Genomic DNA, 20,674 nt, shown 5'->3' on the forward strand with positions numbered 1-20,674 from the left:
TCAGACAGCAACAATCATGAGCAGCTAGTTGATGTCAAGGTCTATCTTACGCATAAGGGATGATGTAGAAAATACAGCAGTGCCCCTGTTCCCATGGATTCCACATTCAAAAGGGATGGCAGGTAAACACAGAGTCAGTTCTCAATTGTGTAGTTAGTAGCAAGGTATGCTGATTATAAAATAACACAGAGCGTCTTAGCTGCCCTACTAGGAGAGGCAAGGTCTTCTGGAGGAAGTGCTATGTAAGTCAAAATGAGAATAGTGCATAGTACAAGCAGCTCTATCTGTGGAAAGGCCCTACTGTAAGGAAAAAAGCATGACAATGTGTCCCTTTGATGTTCCTTTTCTTGACCACAGATGAATACACCAGCTGTTTCAAGCCACATTGACTACGGTGAACTATACCTAAAATTGTGAGCCCAAATAAACCCTCTGTTTGTTAAGTTTCTTATCACAGGTAGCCATATAAATAAAATAGGAGGTAGAAGGTTCTGACCTTAGGAAGGAGGAGAGTGCCCGGATCATAGACAGATGTTCAATCACAGGAAGGAATTGAATGCCACTAGTGGAAGGCTCCTGAAGAACTGAAACTTGGTGAATAGTTCTGGAAGACTCTTTGAGGTTCCCTCTGGAGGTAGACTGCAGAAAGACAGCAAAGGAAAAAAGAGGGACTCTCAGCCCCTTGAAACATCATCCTTATGAGAAGGGGCAGTGCCTGTGACAGTCTGAATTTGTAAACATGGAGATACGCGCCACCTCAAAGCAACTCACAAATTAGAAAATTTGAATAGTTTTCTAAAATATGTATGAGAAAACACCTATTAATCATTCATAAAATGCCCAGACCAGTGCTGAATTCTATCCAAACAAACAAACAAACTTCCTGTCACCCAATGCTTATAATACATTTGAGATACAAAATACAACTAAGTGGATATATGATGACCAAGGGATTTTTTTATATCAAGAAATCAGCATCCAGAATCACAAAGGAGGAAGGAAGAAGTATGGAAATTGGCGGCAAAGAGAACATGGAGTCTGACAATTCCTTCAGGAGTTGTCTTTAAAACACCTTCCTCCCCCCAAATTTACAATCTTCCCTTTTATACAAAAGTGGGTTGAGAGTTGATGGCAGGGAACTCTCAGATGGAAATGTAGTGAATGTTTCCCTGGAGGCAGAGAGAAAGAAGAAGGATCAGGCAGTAATAAAAGTAGACCATTCTTAAAATTCAACAAACCTACTTAGAGTGTGGAGTGGTAAGCATAGGAGTGCCCCATGTTAGGCAGAAATGGGCAGGCCTATCCTTCCATCCCAGGATTATTCTGTCTGTTAGTCACCATACATGTTGTCCCAAGAGGGCCAAGTATAGAAAGAACAGCTCTCTGTGGCTGAGGTTGTCCCTGAACCTGTTGACTGCACATAAGCTGGTCATGACTCCTCTATCTGCATCTCTACTATGGGAAAATAAGTGAAGGCAGTTCTGATAAAGTTTTATTCTATAGAATCCAGTGTTTCATAGACAAACATCTCTCTTCCCTTTCCATGCCCTTAATTTATTCTTGTCTTTCTAAAGGAATGGCAGTGTAGAAGGTCAATTTCTTTCTGCTCAGGTATAAAATGCTAATTTTACCTTTTCCTTAAATGTGCTGAGATCCAACCAATGAAACACTATCATACAATTAGCTATCAAGTCTAAGAGAGGAAACTTGGTAAGGATCATTCATTTTCCATGATTTGGGTTTCTCAAACAGGTGAAGGCATTTCCCTTGTGGGTGAAACAGTGAACTGGAATACTATATCTTCTATTTGGTTCACAGGCTGCTACATGCTTGGGGAAGGTTTTGTTACAAGAATATAAAAATGGTAAGACAGCCTACATGTGGTCTCTGGCACATACAAAGGAAGCTTTAGTTCATACTTTGCCTTACAAAAACTCATTGACCCTTGTTGGCATACATAGGAAGTCAAAAATCATGCCCATGGGAATAATCTAGTAGACTTAATTTCTGTGATGTTATTTTCTAGGACTAAAAACTATGATCCTGACAACTGCAAGAAAATCAAGGACAGGAGATGAGCAATTCTCTTTTTACATTATAAATTCTACATGATGGGTTTGAAATGAACAGCAAACAAATGATTGTTCACATTGCATTATATACCAAGTGAAAACTTGGGTGAGTATCAGATCAATAATGCAAGATAAAAACCTCACAAGGACTCTTTGGGAGCCATTACTCACGGGCTGAGGCAGGCTAGTTATAACGTTACCACCAGCCTTCAGAAAAGTCCTAGAGAATTTCATAAGCAAGCAGGAAGCAGTGTTCTGAAAATTCTGAATTGTCATGATATAATTGATAACCATACTTGCTATCTTTATGTCACAATACAGGAGACAAAATTATCTGGAAACATAGCAGTAGAGAACAGAAAGCACTTCTTTTCAAAACAATGGACTTCTAGAAAAAAGGATACGCATGACCATTATCAAGAAATTTCAGTGGTGATGAGCAACAAACTCACAAATGTAATTCAATGTATACCAATCTAAAATGTTACTGACAAAACAATATATCTTAGAAGGCTATGTCAACCTTAGAGAACACTTTATATTAAATTGTTTATTAAAGAGCAGTCATAGAGAAATTTTCCCAAGAACTTGCACACACCAAAATAATGCTACTTATCAGTGATATTGTTTTATCACCGAATAAAGATAACCACCAAAGTTTCCTTAGAAGTCATGTAAGAATGAGTGTGTGGTGTTCATCCCCGTTCCCAGTGCATACACAGAAAGAAAGCAAGAGTAGAGAGTGAGGTGTAACAGAGAGGACCAGCACATACACAACACACAGTCCTGCTTCGCAGATTCATCCTAACATAAACTAGTTGAAAGTCTGGGCATCAGGCTAGAATGGAGGTAAAAAAGATTGCTGCTTATATTGGGAAATGGGGATTCAGATTGCTAGCAATTATTGAAAAAAATAAATTATTTAATTACATCTCACAGCTAGCATCTGCAAACTCAAAGACTAATCTATAAAACAACAGTCCTGTTGCTTTTATTCCACAATCTAAGTACCCAATTTTATGAAAAACCAACATCATTTTGTATTTATACTAACTGTAGATTTTTATGCTAGACCGAGATAGACAATACATTTTAGTTCCTGCAAAAAGTTAAATGAAACAAATCAGTAGTTGTAGGGGGGGGGGGGTGGTAGCTAAGTCACAAGTCGGAGAAATTTAGTCTAAAAGTAACTGAATTCCTAAGGACATAATGAAATACGGCATGAGTACAGTACTTGGTCTTATGTATTTTCATCATTTTCACTAGAGTTGACATAATTAAGGAAATGCAGAAGACTACTGTGCCCACAGGCTTATGAACATACTTATTTAAAAGAGTTTGATACCAATTGGTATCAGTATTCCTCATAGCTCATTCTCTTACTCATGTGCTAAGTGCCTCAAAATAAAAATGTAAGTCACAATAGACCTTAGTTATTTCCAGTCTAAAAAAAAAAAAATGCTTTCCCAAAAGTATCTCTAGTTCACTGAATCTAAGTACATACAAGAAATCCTGCAAGAAGGTGTGAAAAGAAAAATAGTTTTGGGACCTTGTACCAGAACACTCTATACCCAGACCTCATTGGGAGAGAACCAGTCTCTTAGAGATGCTGACACATCTGAGAACACAGGGGAGACCACCAGCACTGCTCAAATTCTTGTCCCAAGAGGAACTCAACCAGAGAACTCAGGAGACTGGAACTGAGGAGCAGTCCGGGACAGAATCCTTCCAGTTTCCACCTGGAGCTCACCCTGTGCTACAGCTTTGTATACCCAGACTTTGCTGGGAATGAGCTGGTCCCTTATAAGTGCTGGCACACCGGAGAGTACAGGTAAGACCACCACCTCTATTCTGTGAGTCCTGCCTGGAGCCCTCAGGACACAGGAACAAGAGAGTAGTATGGGCCAAGATCCTTCAGTTTTCTGTCTGTGCCCTGTGCTGACCCTACACCATACCTATCTCTACTAAGACCCTGCTAGGAAAGAACTGGTGCCCCAGGAGTGCTGACACACAGGCTTACAAGAGAGTCAAGCCACTGTCAGAATTAGTAAGACCAGCTAACACCAGAGATAAGTAGATGGCAAGAGGCAAATCCAAGAACATAAGCAACATAGACCAAGGCCAAGTGGCAGCATCAGAACCCAGTTCCCCCTCCACAGCAAGTTCTTCATACCCCAACACACCAGAAAAGCCAGAATCTAATTTAAAATCACCACTCATGATGATGTTAGAGGAGTTTAAGATGTCATAAGTAACTCTTTTAAAGAAAATCAGGACAACACAGGTAAACAGGTAGGAACCCTTAGAGAATTGCAGGAAAACATGAGAAAACAGATGAAGGAATTGAATAAACTCATACAGGATCTGAAAACGGAAATAGAAACGATAACGAAATCAAAAGGGAGAGAACTCCGGAGATAGAAAACCTAGGAAAGAGATCAGGAGTCATAAATGTAAGCATCATCAACAGAACACAAGAGATGGAAGAGAGAACCTTGGAAACAGAAGATACCAGAGAAAACACTGACACAACAATCAAAGAAAATGTAAAATGCAAAAGGATCCTAACCCAAAACATCCAGGAAATCCAAGACACATGAGATCAAACCGGAGGAAAACAGATATAGAAAAAAGATTCCCAACTTAAAGGGTCAGTAAATATCTTCTACAAAATTATAGAAGAAAACTTTCCTAACCTGAAAAACAGATGCCAATAAACATACAGGAAGCCTACAGAACTCCAAATAGATTCAATCAGAAAAGAAATCCCTCACTTCACATAATAGTCAAAACAGAAAATGCACAAAACAAAGAGAAAATATTAAAAACATTAAGAGAAAAAGGTTAAATAACATACAAAGGCAGACCTATCAGAATCATACCATATTTCTCAACAGAGAATATGAAAAATAGAAGATCCTGGATGGGTATCATACAGATCCTAAGACACCAAAAATGCCAGCCCAGGCTACTATATCCAACAAAACTTTCAATTAACATGGATGGAGAAACAAAGATATTCCATGACAAAGCTAAATTTACACAATATCTTTCTACAAATCCAGTCCTACAAAGGATAATAGATGGAAAACTTAAACACAAGGAGGGAAACTAAACCCTAGAAAAAGCAAACAAAAAATCTTCTTTCAACTAACCCAAAAGATAAAAGCCACACAAACATAAGTCCACCTCTAACAACAAAAATAACAGGAAAGTACAATAACTGATTCTTAATATCTCTCAACATCAATGGATTCAATTCCCCAATAAAAAGACACATAATAACAGACTGGACACATAAGAAAGCTGCAACATTTTGCTGCATACAGGAAACAAACCTCAGTAACAAAGACAGACACTACCTCAGAGTTAAAGGCTGGAAAACAATTTTTCAAGCAATGGTCCCAAGGGGGGAAAAAAACTGTAGTAGCCATTCTAATATCAAATAAAATCAACTTACCAAAGGTTATCAAAAAAGATAAGGAAGGACACTTCATATTCCTCAAAGGAACAATCCACCAAGATGAAATCTCACTTCTGATATGGTTGCTTCAAATTCAAGGGCATCTACATTTATAAGAGAAACCTTACTAAAGCTCAAAGCATACATTGCACCTCATACAACAATAGCGGGAGACTTCAATGGACAGATCATGGAAACAGAAACCAAGCATAGACACAGTGAAGCTAATAGAGGTTGTGAGCCAAATGGATTTAACTGGTATCTATAGAACATTTCACCATAAAACAGAACAATATACCTTCTTCTCAGCACCTCATGGTACCTTCTCCAAAACTGACAATATAATTGGTCACAAAACAGGCTTCAACAGATACAAAAAGATTGAAATAATCCCATGCATCCTATCAGATCACAATAGACTAAGGTTGGCCTTCAATAACGACAAAAAACACAGAAAGCCCACATACAAAGGGAAGTTGAACAATGTTCTACTCAATGAAAACTTGGTGAAAGAAGAAATAAAGAAAGTAATTAAAGACTTTGTAGAATTTAATGAAAATAAAGGCATAACATACCAAAACTTCTGGGACACGATGAAAAGAGTGCTAAGAGAAAAACTTGTAACTCTGAGCCCTTCCAAAAAAGAAACTGGAGAGAGCATACACTAGCAGCTTGACAGCACACCTAAAAGCTCTAGAAGAAAAAGAAGCAAATGCACCCGAGGACTATAAACCTGGAAATAATCAAATTCAGGCCTTAAGGCAACCAAGTAGAAACACAAACCAAAAGCAAAAAGCCAAAAACCTAAAAAACTAAAAACTATACAAAGAATCAACAAAACCAGAATCTGTTTTTTTTTTTTTTTCAGAAAATCAACAAAATAGATAAGCCCCTAACCCAAACAAAGCAGATGATACAGGGACAGTATCAATTTTAACAAAATCATGAATGAAAGGAGAAACATAACAACAGAAACTGAGGAAACTAAAGAACAATCAACAGATCCAACTACAAAATTCTATACTCAACAAAACTGGCGAATATGGATGAAATGAAAAATTTTCTAAACAGATCCCAGGTATAAAAGTTAAATCAGAATCAGATAAACCATCTAAACAGTCCCATAGCCCTTAAAGAAATAGAAGTAGTCATCAAAAGCCTCCCAGCCAAAAAAAAAATGGCTAGGACCAGATGGGTTAATGCAGAATTCTATAGGACCTTCATAGAAGACCTAATACAGTACTCTCCAAAATATTACACAAAATAAAAACATAAAAACCACTACCCAATTTGTTCTTTGAAGTCACAACTATACTTATACATGAACCACACAAAGACCCAACACACACACACCAAAAAAAAAAAAAAAAAAGAAAAAGAAAAAAAAAACTTTTTCTTAGGAACATAGATGCAAAAATAGTCAATAAAATTCTCAGAAACCAAATCCAAGAAAACATCAAAACGATCATCCATCATGGTAAAGCAGGCTTCAACTCAGGGATGTAGTAATGGTTCAATATACAGAAATCCATCAACGTAATTCACTTTATAAACAAACTCAAAGAAAAAACAAAACACATGTTCATCTCCTTAGATGCTCTGAAAACATTTGAAAAAAAAATTCAACACCCCATCATGTTAAAAGTCTTGGAAATATCAGGAATTCAAAGCCAATACCTTAATATAATAAAAGCAATATACAGCAAAGCAGTAGCCAACATCAAACAAAATAGAGAGAAACTTGAAGCAATCCCACTAAAATAAGGGACTAGACAGGACTGACCATTCTTTCCCTACCTATTCAATATAGTACTCAAAGTACTAGCCAGAGCAATTAGAAAACAAAAGGAGGTCAAAAAGACACAAATTTAAAAGGAAGAAGTCAAAATATCGTTATCTGAAGATGATATGATAGCATACTTAGGTGACCCCAAAAATTAAACCAGAGAACTCTTTAATCTGATAACTTCAACAAAGTGGCTAGAAATAAAATTAACACAAACAAATCAGTAGCCTTTTTCTATTGAAAAGATTAACAGGCTGAGAAAGAAATTAGGGACATGACACCCTTCACAATAGTCTCAAATAATATAAAATACCTAGGTTTGAATCTAACTAAGCAAGTAAAAGATCTATATGACAAGAACTTCAAATCTCTGAAGAAAGAAATTGAAGAAAATTTTAGAGGATGAAAAGATCTCCCATACTCAAGGATTGGCAAGATTAATATAGTAAAAATAGCCATATTACTAAAAAGCATTCTAAAGATTCAATGCAATCCCCATCAAAATTTCAATTCACTTCTTCATAGAGTTAGAAAGATCAAATTGCAAGTTCATGTGAAATAACAAAAAACCCAGAATGGCAAAAACTATTCTCAAAAATAAAAAACCTTCCAGGGGAATCACCATCCTGACTTCAAGCTGAATTACAAAGCAATAGCCCTAAAAACTGTATGGTATTGGTACAGGGACAGGCAGGTAGATCAATGGAATAGAATTGAAGATCCAGAAATGAGCCCACACACCTATGGTCACTTAATTTTGACAAAGGAGTTAAAACCATCCAGTGGGAAAAAAAGGTAGCATTTTCACCAAATGGCGCTGGCGCAGCTGGTGGTCTGTGTGCAAAAGAATGCAAATGGATCCATATTTTTTCCCCCACAAAACTCAAGTCCAAATGAATCAAGGTCCTTCACATGAAACCAGATGGACCGAAACTAGTAGAAGAGAAAGTGGGGAAGAGCCTTGAACACATGGGCACTGAGGAAATTTTCCTAAAGAGAACACCAATAGAATATGCTCCAAGATCAAGAATCGACCAATGGAACCTCATAAAATTGCACAGCTTCTGTAAGGCAAAGGACACCATCATTAGGATAAAATGGCAACAAACAAATTGGCAGGAGATCTTTACCAGTCCAACATCCAGTAGAGAGCTAATACCCAATATATGCAAAGAACTCAAGAAATTAAACTCCAGGGAATCAAATAACCCTATTAAAAATGGGGTACAGAGCTAAATAAAGAATTCTCAACTGGGAAATATAGAATGGTTGAGAAATACCTAAAGAAATGCTCAACATCCCTAGTCATCAAGGAAATGCAAATCAAAACAACCCTAAGATTTCACCTCACAACAGTCAGAATGACTAAGATCAAAAACTCAGGTGAGAGCAGATGCTGGCAAGGATGTGGAGAAAGAGGAACACTCCTCCACTGTTGGTGGAATTGCAGGCTGGTACAACAGCTCTGGAAATCAGTCTGGTGGTTCCTCAGAAAATTGGATGTAGTACTACCTGAAGACCCAGGTATACCACTCCTGGACACATACCCAAAAGATGCTCCAACATGCAACAGGGACACATGTTCCACTATGTTCATAGCAGCCTTATTTATAATTGTCAGGAGCTGGAAAGAACCCAGATGTCTTTCACCAGCAGAATTGATACAGAAAATGTGGTACATTTACACTATGGAGTACTACTTAGCCATTAACACTAATGAGTTCATGGCATTATCAGGCAAATTTATGAACTGAGAAAATATCATCCTGAGTGAGGTAACCCAATCACAAAAATACACGCATGGTATGCACTCACTGAAAAGTAAATATTAGGCCGATAGTTCAGAATACCCAAGATACAATTCATAGACCACATGAAGCTCAAGAAGAAAGATGACAAAAGTGTGAATGCTTCTGTCCTTCTTAGAGGGGGGAACAAAAATATTCTGAGAAGGAAATATGGAGGCAAACCTTGAAGCAAAAACTGAAGGAAAGGCCATGCAGAGACTGCCCCAGCTGGGGATCCAGCCCATATGCAGCCACCAAACCCAAACAATATTGCTGATGCCCAGAAGTGCACACTGACAGGAGCCTGATATAGCTGTCTCCTGAGAGGCTCTGCCAGAGCCTGACAAATACAGAGGCAGATGCTCACAGCCAACCATTGGACTGAGCATGGGGTCCTTAATGGAGGAGTTAGAGTAAGATGAAGGAGCTGAAGGGGTTTGCAAACTCATAAGAACAACAACATCAACCAACCAGAGCTCCTAGAGATTAAACCATTATCCAAAGACACATGGACGGACCCATGGCTCCAGCTGCACATGTAGCAGAGGATGGCCTTGTTGGGCATCAATGGGAGGAGATACCCCTGGTCCTGCTAAGGCTCAATGCTGCAGTGTAGGGGAATGTTTGTGTGGGGAGGAGTGAGCGGGTGACTGGGTTGGTGAACACCCACATAGGAGAGATGGGATAGGGCATATGGAGGGGAATCTGGTAAAGGGCATAACATTTGAAATTTAAATAAAATACATCCAAAAATAGTGTTTTTTATAGTAAAGCATCAGCATTTTGATTGATTGTGACACACAAACTAACCCAGTCCTTAAATACAATGGTTTAATTCAAACCCTGGACTCAGGAGGAATGGGTCTAACTAAAGTCAGGAAAATAAATGTTCAGCACCGTGACATGTCCTTGTTTATATAGCTCCGTGAAATAGCCATTCTTACAAGCTATGGTTTTTAATTCTCTAAGAAGTTTATAAACTCAGAGGCTAGGCAGAGGACTCAGTGGTTAAAATGCCTTCCTCCTTGTCAACGTGAGAACTGGAAGATAGATCCCCAGAATCTGCATAGATGGCAGACAGGTGTGGTGGGCATTCTCCAATTCCAGTCCTGTGGTCACCTGAAGAAACTGACGAGTGTTACTAGTCACACTGTTGAGTTCTGAGTTTGATTGAGGAACCCAGCCTCAAGGACTAAGGTAGAAGAGTAATGGAACAGAATTCTCAACACTTCCACATTCATAAACCTACAGATGTGTGTGTGTGTGTGTGTGTATGCATAGATATATGTGCACTCCCACACAAGCATGTGTGTGTGTTGTATACATGAACACACACACACACACATATATATGCATAGATATATGTGCACTCCCACACAAGCATGTGTGTGTTGCATACATGAACACACACATGCACACACACACACACAAACACACACACACATATATATATATGCATAGATATATGTGCACTCCCACACAAGCATGTGTGTGTGTTGTATACATGAACACACACACACACACACATATATGCATAGATATATGTGCACTCCCACACAAGCATGTGTGTGTTGTATACATGAACACACACATGCACACACTCAAAGAGACAGAGAGAGAGATAGATGAAAAGAAATACTCTGTGAACTTTAATAACTGTCACATTTTAACTCTACATTTTTATCTATCAGGAAGTACTAAGGAAATCAATTAATTAATCCCATGTTTCATTCAACATACACTAATATACAAGAAAAGTTTATGTTAAGGTGATGTGGATAAAGCAGTATCATGGAATTTGTATTCAAAGAAATACAAAAGAGACATTAAGCAATTATCAATAAAAGAGCCTATGAGCCAGCAGCTAATATATACAAGGATAGGCACGTGGATCAATGGAATAGAATAGAAAATCCAGAAATGAGCCCTCACACATATGGTCACTTGATTTTTGACAAAGGAGCTGTAAACATTCAATGGAAAAGGGACAGCCTCTTCAACAAATGGTGGTGGTCCAACTGGCACTCAGCATGCAGAAGAATGAAAATAGACCCTTGTACAAAGCTCAAGTGTAAGTGGATCAAGGATCTCCACATTAAACTAGGTACACTGAAACTATTAGAAAGAGAAAGTAGGGAAAACCTTAGAACACATAGGAACAGAGGAAAATTTCCTGAACAGAACACCAATGGCTCGTGCTCTAAGGTCAAAGATCGACAAATGGGACTTAATGAGATTGCAAAGGTTCTGTAAGGCTAAGGACACTGTCAAGAAAACAAAACGGCAGCCAACAGATTTGGAAAAGATGTTTACCAACACCACATCTGATAGAGTCCTAATATCCAGGGTATACAAAGAATTTAAGAAGTTAGACACCAGAGAATCAAACAATTCTATTTAAAAATGGAGTACAGAGCTAAACAAAATGTTCTCAATTGAGGAATATCAAATGGCTGAGAAGCATCTAAGAAAGTGCTGGACATCCTTAGTCATCAGGGAAATGCAAATCAAAACAACCCTGAGATTCCACCTCACACCAACCAGAATGACTAAGATTAAAAATTCCGAAGACAGAAGATGCTGGTGAGAATGCGGAGAAAGAGGAACACTTCTCCACTGTTGGTGGGGTTTTAAACTGGTACAACCACTCTGGAAATCAGTCTGGTGGTTTCTCAGAAAATTGGACATAGTACTACCTGAAGATCCAATTATTTCACTTCCAGGCACATACCCAAGAGGAGCTCCAACATACAAAGATACATGTACCACAATGTTTATTGCAGCCCTATTTATAATACCCAGAAGCTGGAAAGAAACAAGATGTCCTACAGTAGATGGATGGATACAAAAATTGTGGTACATTTACACAATGTAGTACTACTCAGCTATTAGAAACAATGACTTTATGAAATTCTTAAGAAAATGGATGCATCTAGAGAATATCATCCTGGGTGAGATAACCCAGTCACAAAAGAACAGACATAATATGCAGTCACTGATAATTGGATACTAACCCCAGAAAGCTCTGAATACCCCAGAAACAACTCACAGACTGTGTGAAGTTCATGAAAAAACAAAGCCCCCCCCCAAAAAAGTGAAAAACCATTATGCTTAATCTTTACACACCAAGAAAACTTTGACTATTTCCAAGTTATATCTTGTTTTACATGTACTTTATGCTCATTGTAACTCGTAAGTTTTCAATGCATACTATCAAACCTTAAAAAAAAATCAAGTACTGACAAAAATGTATTCATACACTTTTATACAAGAATCCTTTTAAAATCTGTACATTTATCTCTGTTTTTTTAAATAAAGTTGTTCAATTAAAAAAATAATTAAAGAGCCTATGAACCTAGCAGCTAATATATACACTCAGAAATCCCACTGCCAGGGGGTAAATCAAGCGCTCTGAAAGTACTAAGCACTGCCACCGCCTCCACCCCCAGATGTGTGGAATAACAGAACATCCCAGACTCTAGATTAGTTACACTGAGTAAATGAGCTGCCCAGAAGGCAATAAAATGCAATGTGTGTTGGCCGTTGCTACCAACATGGTAAAGGTGAGGAAAAGAGAAATATACAATGCAATGCTATTTGCATACTGAATATTGACCTATGTAAAGCATGAAATCAAACCTTAAAAAATAATATTCCATAGTCAAAATTGGGTGTGTCCACTGCTTCTGTTCACTAATACCATTGCCTACGCTTCCTTATTTGGTCATGCACCAAGGATTTGTTTAGGTTCTTGCAAATGACTCACTCAGTGGGCACTTAAATATAAGTCGTTGTCTAAGAAGATTGCAGAAATTTTATGTAAAATGAAATGGTTTCAAGATAGGTGGTCCTACAAAATTCACCTGCTACTTACAACTGACAAGATTGTTTATTCACACTACAAATTTCTCCTTACTTCTTGCACTTTTGCTACTTGTGAGCTCATTAAAATTTTTGTAAGACTTTGATTCTTAAAAACCGAATAGAAGCACCATTAAATTCATAAATCCTGAATAAAAGGTGTCATAACTAGCAATCTGCTGTGATCAGGTCTTTATCAACAGAAACTTGGTTTTTGGAAACTAAGTAATTAGAATGTGGGTAAAAACACACCTTGAAATCAGTACCTGATAATTTTCTCTCTAAAAACATTATTGCCCAAGTCAGTGAGTATGAAGCCCTAAGTACAATCTGAAATGAAGTGTAAGAATTAAAGTAGTATCTCATGGATTTGGGGGAATACTGAGATCTGCTCTTAACCAGCAGGGTTCTAGGGCAAGATGAATGAAATGTATAAACAAGATTATTGAAGGCAGATACTTGTTCATAAAATTTCATCACATTTTTCTTTCCACAGTTTTATCTATATTTTCATTATTTGAGCCAAGTTCTTCTAAATAACAGAAAAAAAAAAAACCTGTGACTTGGAATCAAAACAATATCCCACAATACAAGGACACATAGAAATGAAGTTGTGGAAAGATATTGAAAGAAATTAAACTGGAAAATGGCTTCATCACATTTGTAAAGAGATCCCTCTGGTTCTGGGATAGTAGAGAGTACCTTGGGCAGAAAACCTAGAGTGGAACACCGCAGCTTCTGAGATCACTAATGTGCAGAGGTGGGGTGCTGGAGGGCTGGGCAGAGAGGATAATGGAAAAGGAAACCACGAGTTCTCTTGATGGGTTGGGGCAAGAATGGTGGGGCCATTTGCCAACATGAGGTCAGCAAAAGAACCAGAATTAGGAGGCAAGATACTCAGCTGGAACACAGCATTGCTTTGACACTTTGATGGGACCTCAGGAAAGCCAGGTAGCTCTGTATTTAGCTCATATGCATATATAATTGTGTTCACTATATAATATGAAGTATTTTAAGCAAAGAAAAAAGGAAGACATAAAGTTCCAACAGAATAATAAACTGTAGGCGTATATTTTTCAACCTACTTTAATAAGGGACTAACTGCCTCTCTAGCCTACCACCTACCAGAGGCAGTGGAAAATACAGATTATTAAGATAGAAGAGAAGTAGACCTGTTTAGAAATAGTTTTTTGGGGGGAGATTTCAATCTTTATTCCTCTCAGTCCACTAACAAACACCAAACACAATCAGCAGTTTTAGTCTGGTCCATTAGGCAGACACCACATACTAATCAACAAGGGCAGTTCAATACCAAAAAAAAAAAAAAAAAAAAAAAAACATATTTATATTCCTTCTAAACATCATGCCTCCTTTCACACGTCTGCTATAGCAAAACATCCTTTCACCAGTGTGCCCCAGGAAAACATGTCTTGACATAACGGACTTTCCAAATAAACCACAGTTTGATTCTATCTAAATTTTTTGTCTCTGGTTTGGAACTTAAAAATCACAAGACTAAAGATATAGCTCTTTGCTCCTGCAGAGAACCCATCCTCAGTTCCCAGTACCCACATGGTCGCACATAATCATCTAGAATTCTAGTTCTCGGGGAGTCAATGGCCTCTTCTGATATCCATGGAGACATAAATAAATAAATAAATAAATAAATAAATAAATAAATAAATAAATAAATAAATCCATACATACATATATACATACATAGATACTTAAATAAATAAACAATGTATAGTAACAAGAAATCCTTTAAAACCACCACATTTACTTGTGACAACCCTTACATATCAGATTTCAAAGTCAGTCTCCTCTGAGAACAAGTACCCTATGCCACAATAACTCATACAAGCTTTATTTTATAATTTCCTTTTGTCTTCTTGTAAAGAATATGATGTTTTTTCTGATGAATATACACAATATATTCCTAAAAGTATATAATGAATTGCTTTTCTTGTTGCTATGATAAATACCTGTCAAGAAGCTAATTAAGGGAGAAAGACTTTATTTCTGCCTAAGGGTTTGAGAGGACACTGGGCATCATTACGAATGCATCTTGGTAGTAAAAGCATAAAGTGCTCAGGCCATGGTTGCATCTCATCTACTGTTAGCAAGCATAGCAATCAATGCTGAGACTCAGTTCACTTTTTTCTCCTCATTCATGAGCACACCTAGAGAGCTGGTGCTATGATGTTAGGCACTGGCCTTTTCACTGAAAGTGCCTAATCTAAAAAATCCCTCGTGGACAGCCCAGAGATTTGTTTCCGGGGTTTGTCGAGTTAGCAATATTAACCATCACAAGTGCAAAGCATTTCGCAGCTCTTCAAGGAATGAAAATAATTTCTCTACATCTCAACATGCTTACACTGATATAAATTCCCACATTCTGCGTAACTCTGACCTCTGTGCACATGACCTCTGTCCCTTCTATTTAGACAGTTCCTGCAGAAATGTGGGTTGCTACTACTAAGAAAGCATGTCCACAGCATTTCTCAGAAACCAAGAAAATAAACATCTTTTTTTTTTTTAAAGACAGCTCAGTACTTTCAGCACCAGATAACTAGACTCTTCTAAAGCCTTCTAACTATCACAGAAAATTCTATCATTACTTGTACTTGGGCTTGCAAATTTAAAACGTGATTTACCACCACTCAGATCTAAAAAGGTTTTACAACAGTTGTCACTGGCTCTTAGGAAGGACTGCAGCAATCTTCTGACTTTAGGAATTGGAAGGACAGAGAAGGAGTTGGAGGGCAGGGAATCCAATGGGCAGTGAGTTCAGCCCAAGATCAGAAAGAGTTTAACATCTAATGAAAGCTGCCTAGCAAATGCTCCCAAAGGGGAACAAAGAGTTCTAGTGGAATTGATGCCACTACTCTGTGAGAAACCAACAAGAGCTAAGACTGAGGAAAAGAACCCAATCAGCAGCTAGACAGAGGCAAGGAAGGCAAGATCGAGGAAATAAAGGGCGAATAATCTCCCTTTGTCGTGCCCTCTTCTATCTGGGATGCCACCAGAAGATGCCATCTACACTAGGGTCTTCCCACACTGATTAAGGCAACCAGGTAAAGCTCTCTTTCTTGGGAGATCCTAATTTGTGCCAACCAACCTTCATCCTGAGTGGGGAGGAGGAAAAAGAGGGAAAAGGGAAATGAAAGAGAGAGGGGGAGGGAAAGGGAAAGAGGAAGAGCAAGGGAAGGTGGGGGAGAGGAGGAGAGAGGGGGAGGGAGAGAGAGAGAGAAACCTCTTGTTTTCTCTCACATGTGGAACCTCAACTTTCTAGATACATAGAATAATATCTGTACCTATACTGTGAAAGCAAAAGCAAAACCAGGAAACAAAGAGGGCTAGTTGAAAGAGGGGGTGAGGAAAAAGGGAGGGTGCAGAAAGATATGCTCAACATAAGCATTATTCTTGCATGAAAATGTCACTTTAAAACTATTAACACCCCCCCCCATTTCATTGGGTGAATAATTCTGGTATGGTTCAGCTGAATGCCTCTTTCTCAATACCTCTCTTGCGGGTGCAGTGAAGCTCTCAGACAAGATTTTGGATGCCTCAGGATTTGATTTATCCAGTTCACTAGAACACATGCGACCCAGACTCAGATCCACAGGGGCTGTTGGGAAAAGGTCTCAGTTGCTCACCATGCCTATGAGCATCTCCACTGTGCAGTGCACAGCAAGAAGACATTGGGATCCTTTCCAAAAGAGAGTGAGATGGAGACAGGGGGATGATGGGAAGAGCATGAGGGAAGCCAGATTTTTATAACCCAATCTTAGAAATAACATCTAATACCTTTTCCTTTATTCTGTTCCTTAGCAAGTGTAGAGCCAGCCTACCTACAAGAGGAAGAGGATGAAAGATATTTGTGGTGGGGAGAAGTGTTCAATGTGAGCGAGACAATGGCTGCCAACTGCATGTGTTTATAGTGATCTGGTTAGTTTCGAGCTGCCCTGTTGCTTGGATTCATACCTTAACCTTTATTCTTTGCTAGGTGTGGGAGCCTCGAAGAGGTGTCAAGGCACTTCGACCCTAGTTTGCTTGTCTACAAGGCAGGATTGGTAATGGAAACGACACCTTTTCTGGAGAAGTTGCTGTAGGTTCATTATGTGAATACTGGACAGGAAAAAATATACCAGTACTTTGCATGTGGTGAGCATTCAGATAACTCTAGGAAGTGTTATTTTAATAATTAGGTCAGGCACTCAAAAGGGAGACATCATGTTTCACATTGTGATAATAATGTGGTGCAAATGGAGGAAACCTCCTCCCAGTCATTCTAGGCAAAGCCACAGCCATTCTAGGCAAAACTGGAAAGAATCACCTCTGTTGCCAATGGACTGCCCAACCCTAAATTTAATGGCTAAAGCTACAGCCAAGGAAGCAGTGTGTTTCATTTCTCTTCCACTCCCTTAGACCCATATCCTGATGTCACAATAGCTTATTGCCCCAGTACCAAAATTTCCTTTTCATTACATAAAGAAGCAAGCTCCTTTGGCTGACAGTACTCTGCCTGTAACTCTGAGATCAACTTTCACCCATCTCTTTTTTCTGTAGATAACACCAACACTGGGTACACAAACTCGTCAGAGATATACAGACCCACATATACTGTTAGACTCAGCCACAGTTGTTATACGTAATACCACTCAAAACCACCTGGAATTTCACAGTAGCCCTTATCGATAAACACCCTTAATAAGTAAGGTTTTTTGTTTGGGTATTTGTTTGTTTATATGTATATATATATGTGTGTGTGTGTGTGTGTGTGTGTGTGTGTGTGTGTGTGTTTATTTTTACAGCATTTACAATCTCATCATGGCAAGCTGTATTCCTTTGGGAAATATAAAGAATCCCACCCACTCCAGGCACTTACATGGCATGGCCATCTGGGCTTACTGACACCATAAATAAATGTCCCAATAACTCATTGAATTTTTCAGACACGCCCTGGAACCAGGTTGGGTCTATGAGATGCACTCCATCTCCCTAGTTCCTGGTCACTCTCTTCTGAGAGCACGCCTCAATGTCCAGCTTGAAGGAGGCTTTATAGGTGCTGTGTGAAAAGACAAGCCTGTTGTTAGTGATGGAAGGGCTACCTATCTTTCATTTCACTGTTGTGACGAAGCTATAAATCACAGTTTAGACTCAGCTCAAATGGGTTCTATCAAAGAGGCCTATTAAAATTCAAAAATTATTCTGAAAAAAAAAATATATCAAAACCAATGACAGACTTTGCTTTGGAGATGTGGATTCCTTGCCATCAATGAATATCATGAGGTCTCTTGGTGTTTGGTTACAATTGTGTTAGAGTTGTATCACAGAAGTTAATGTTTCCTCAGTGATCTGCCAAACCTCTGGAACAGGCTCTGAAGTTGGGCCAGTCCAGCCAGGCCTGCTCATTCTGGTCTCAGATCAGGTACTAGATACCTCTCCCCTCCTGCCCCCTATTGCTAAAAACCAGATCTTTTTGCACTGAACCCAAGTTGGCTGATATGCCATGACCCTCCTACCACATCAATGATGCTCTGCTAATTGAAAGGATGTTCAGAGTGCAACAAGTTCTTATAAATCCAGTTACAAAAACCTTACACATCTCTTGTAGGACATCATTAACCACAGGAGTTCAGTGAATGTTGCCTTTGCAACATTATTTCTCGTCTTTTGTTTACTGCTGCAGAATTTCATTCTGGGGAACACTATAGTATACAATATCTAGTTACATTCTTTCAGTGAGGTTGACTTCAATTCTGACCTATGCAGTAGATGTGACTTTTCCTTGGACACAGAGACAGCCATTGAAAGCAACTCATCTCTAAGCAACAGGGATAGTCTCAGGGTGTTAGTGTGGCTCATGCCAAATGAAACAAAGCTAATCCTAAGAATATTTCTGGAATGTTTGTAAAATAACAACTTTCTTTTCTCTGGGGCTGCTAATCAGACAGGATATAATCCTGGAACTTCTGGAAGCCACATTGCTTCTCCTTGGAGACAGACAGCCTGAAAATGAGGCCAAAACAGAGAAACAGAGATATTGTTCCTACAGATATTGTGTGATTACCTAAATTCATCCATGCTGAGACATTTCAATTAAATAAACCAGAATATTCCCCTAAGTGCCTAAGACAATTTATAATATACTTATGACCTACAAAAACCAAAGAAACTAATTTGCCTTCCACAACTTCAGTGGCAGAGGGTTAATATTCTAGACAGTGAAACCTGTTTCCAATGGGCTGTGGATTTTGAGATTTGGTGTCTAGCCCTTTCTTGAAGAAAGAGAAACCCATAGTATTTAGTCTGTAAATCACTAGTGACTTACTCATTTGTTAGGTGAGTTCCTTTGTCAGTTGTCACTCAGCTAAGCTTACTGTTTTTGTTTACAAAGGCAAGTCAATCTCTGAATTTATTTACTATGTTTTTATAAAATGTACTTACCATCATTTGAATCAAGGGCTAAAGTTGTAGAATTTTGATTTCACAAGGGAATTTGGGCTAAATGACTGAATTCATATGTAAATAAAAATGGAGGCTTTAGTCTCCAAAAGAGAGCTACCTAGAGGGAGCTGTTCAGAGAGCTAACATCTGCTCTTTTAGAATTTTGTCTAGTAGGTATTTTGACTTTGGTTGGAAAACCAAGAACTATTCAGAAAGCTAACACAGCTCTTCTAGAATGTTTCTGACCAAAGTCAGAAAACCCATGAGCTACGTAGAGATGTAGAGAGCTATCTCTAGCAGACCACTGAGTTGTCATCTTGCAACCACTATTGACTTTGACTTGTTTTGTCTGCTGCTCAAAAACACTCATCCTTTGGACCCCCACCTAACCGAAGCAGATCCTCAGTCTATAGCTAAAATAGAAAGAAATGGGTCTCACTGTGACATCTTAGAAGCAAACACACACACACACACACACAAAATGAGATAATTTCTCTAATTTCTTTCTAAGTAGGCTTGTCACTGATGCACAAAAATGTTATTGATCTATGTAAGTTTTTTGAATTTGAATCCTTACCTTTTAGAATTTTACAACAGGGTTGAAAGTCTTTTGGTGAAGGCCAGAATATTCTAAAAATTTGATCAAATGATATGCAAGTGAAGATGATTTAACTTTGTCCTTCATACTTATATTTCCTTTACTTTGCTTTTTAGCCTCATTGTTTTGACTAAGATGCTAAGCATTTTATTAGCTAAATGTGATAATAGTATCCACCTTTATCTCATTTTTTATTTTGTTGGGGCTTATTTTATTTTTTCCCCACTCAGCTTATGATAGTTCTGTCTTTGCTGAATGTATACAGCTTTATTAATATCTATCTAGTTTTAATTTTGGAGGATTTTTTATCATGATGAAGTTTTGAATTTTGTCAAAAGATTTTTATTGAGGAGATCATATAATCTTTTTTCTTTCTGAATCTATTTATGTGCCTGCTTATATTTATTGGTTTGTATAAACTGAACTATTTTTGCATCCACAAAATAAAAAAACAAAGTTGATCAAGAGGTATGATCTTTCAAATGTGCTCTTGAGTTCAGTTTGCAAGTATTTTGTTGAATATATTGACATTCAGATGCATCTAAGGATATTAATCAACACTCTATACTCCTCATTTCATTTCAATCCAGTTTTGACACTCGGTCTGTTAGAATGAATCTGAAATCATTGCTTCTCTTTATGCTCAGAATCACT

The sequence above is a fragment of the Micromys minutus genome (genome assembly GCF_963924665.1).
Source record: "Micromys minutus genome assembly, chromosome: 33".
In the NCBI taxonomy this organism is placed as follows: Eukaryota; Metazoa; Chordata; class Mammalia; order Rodentia; family Muridae; genus Micromys; species Micromys minutus.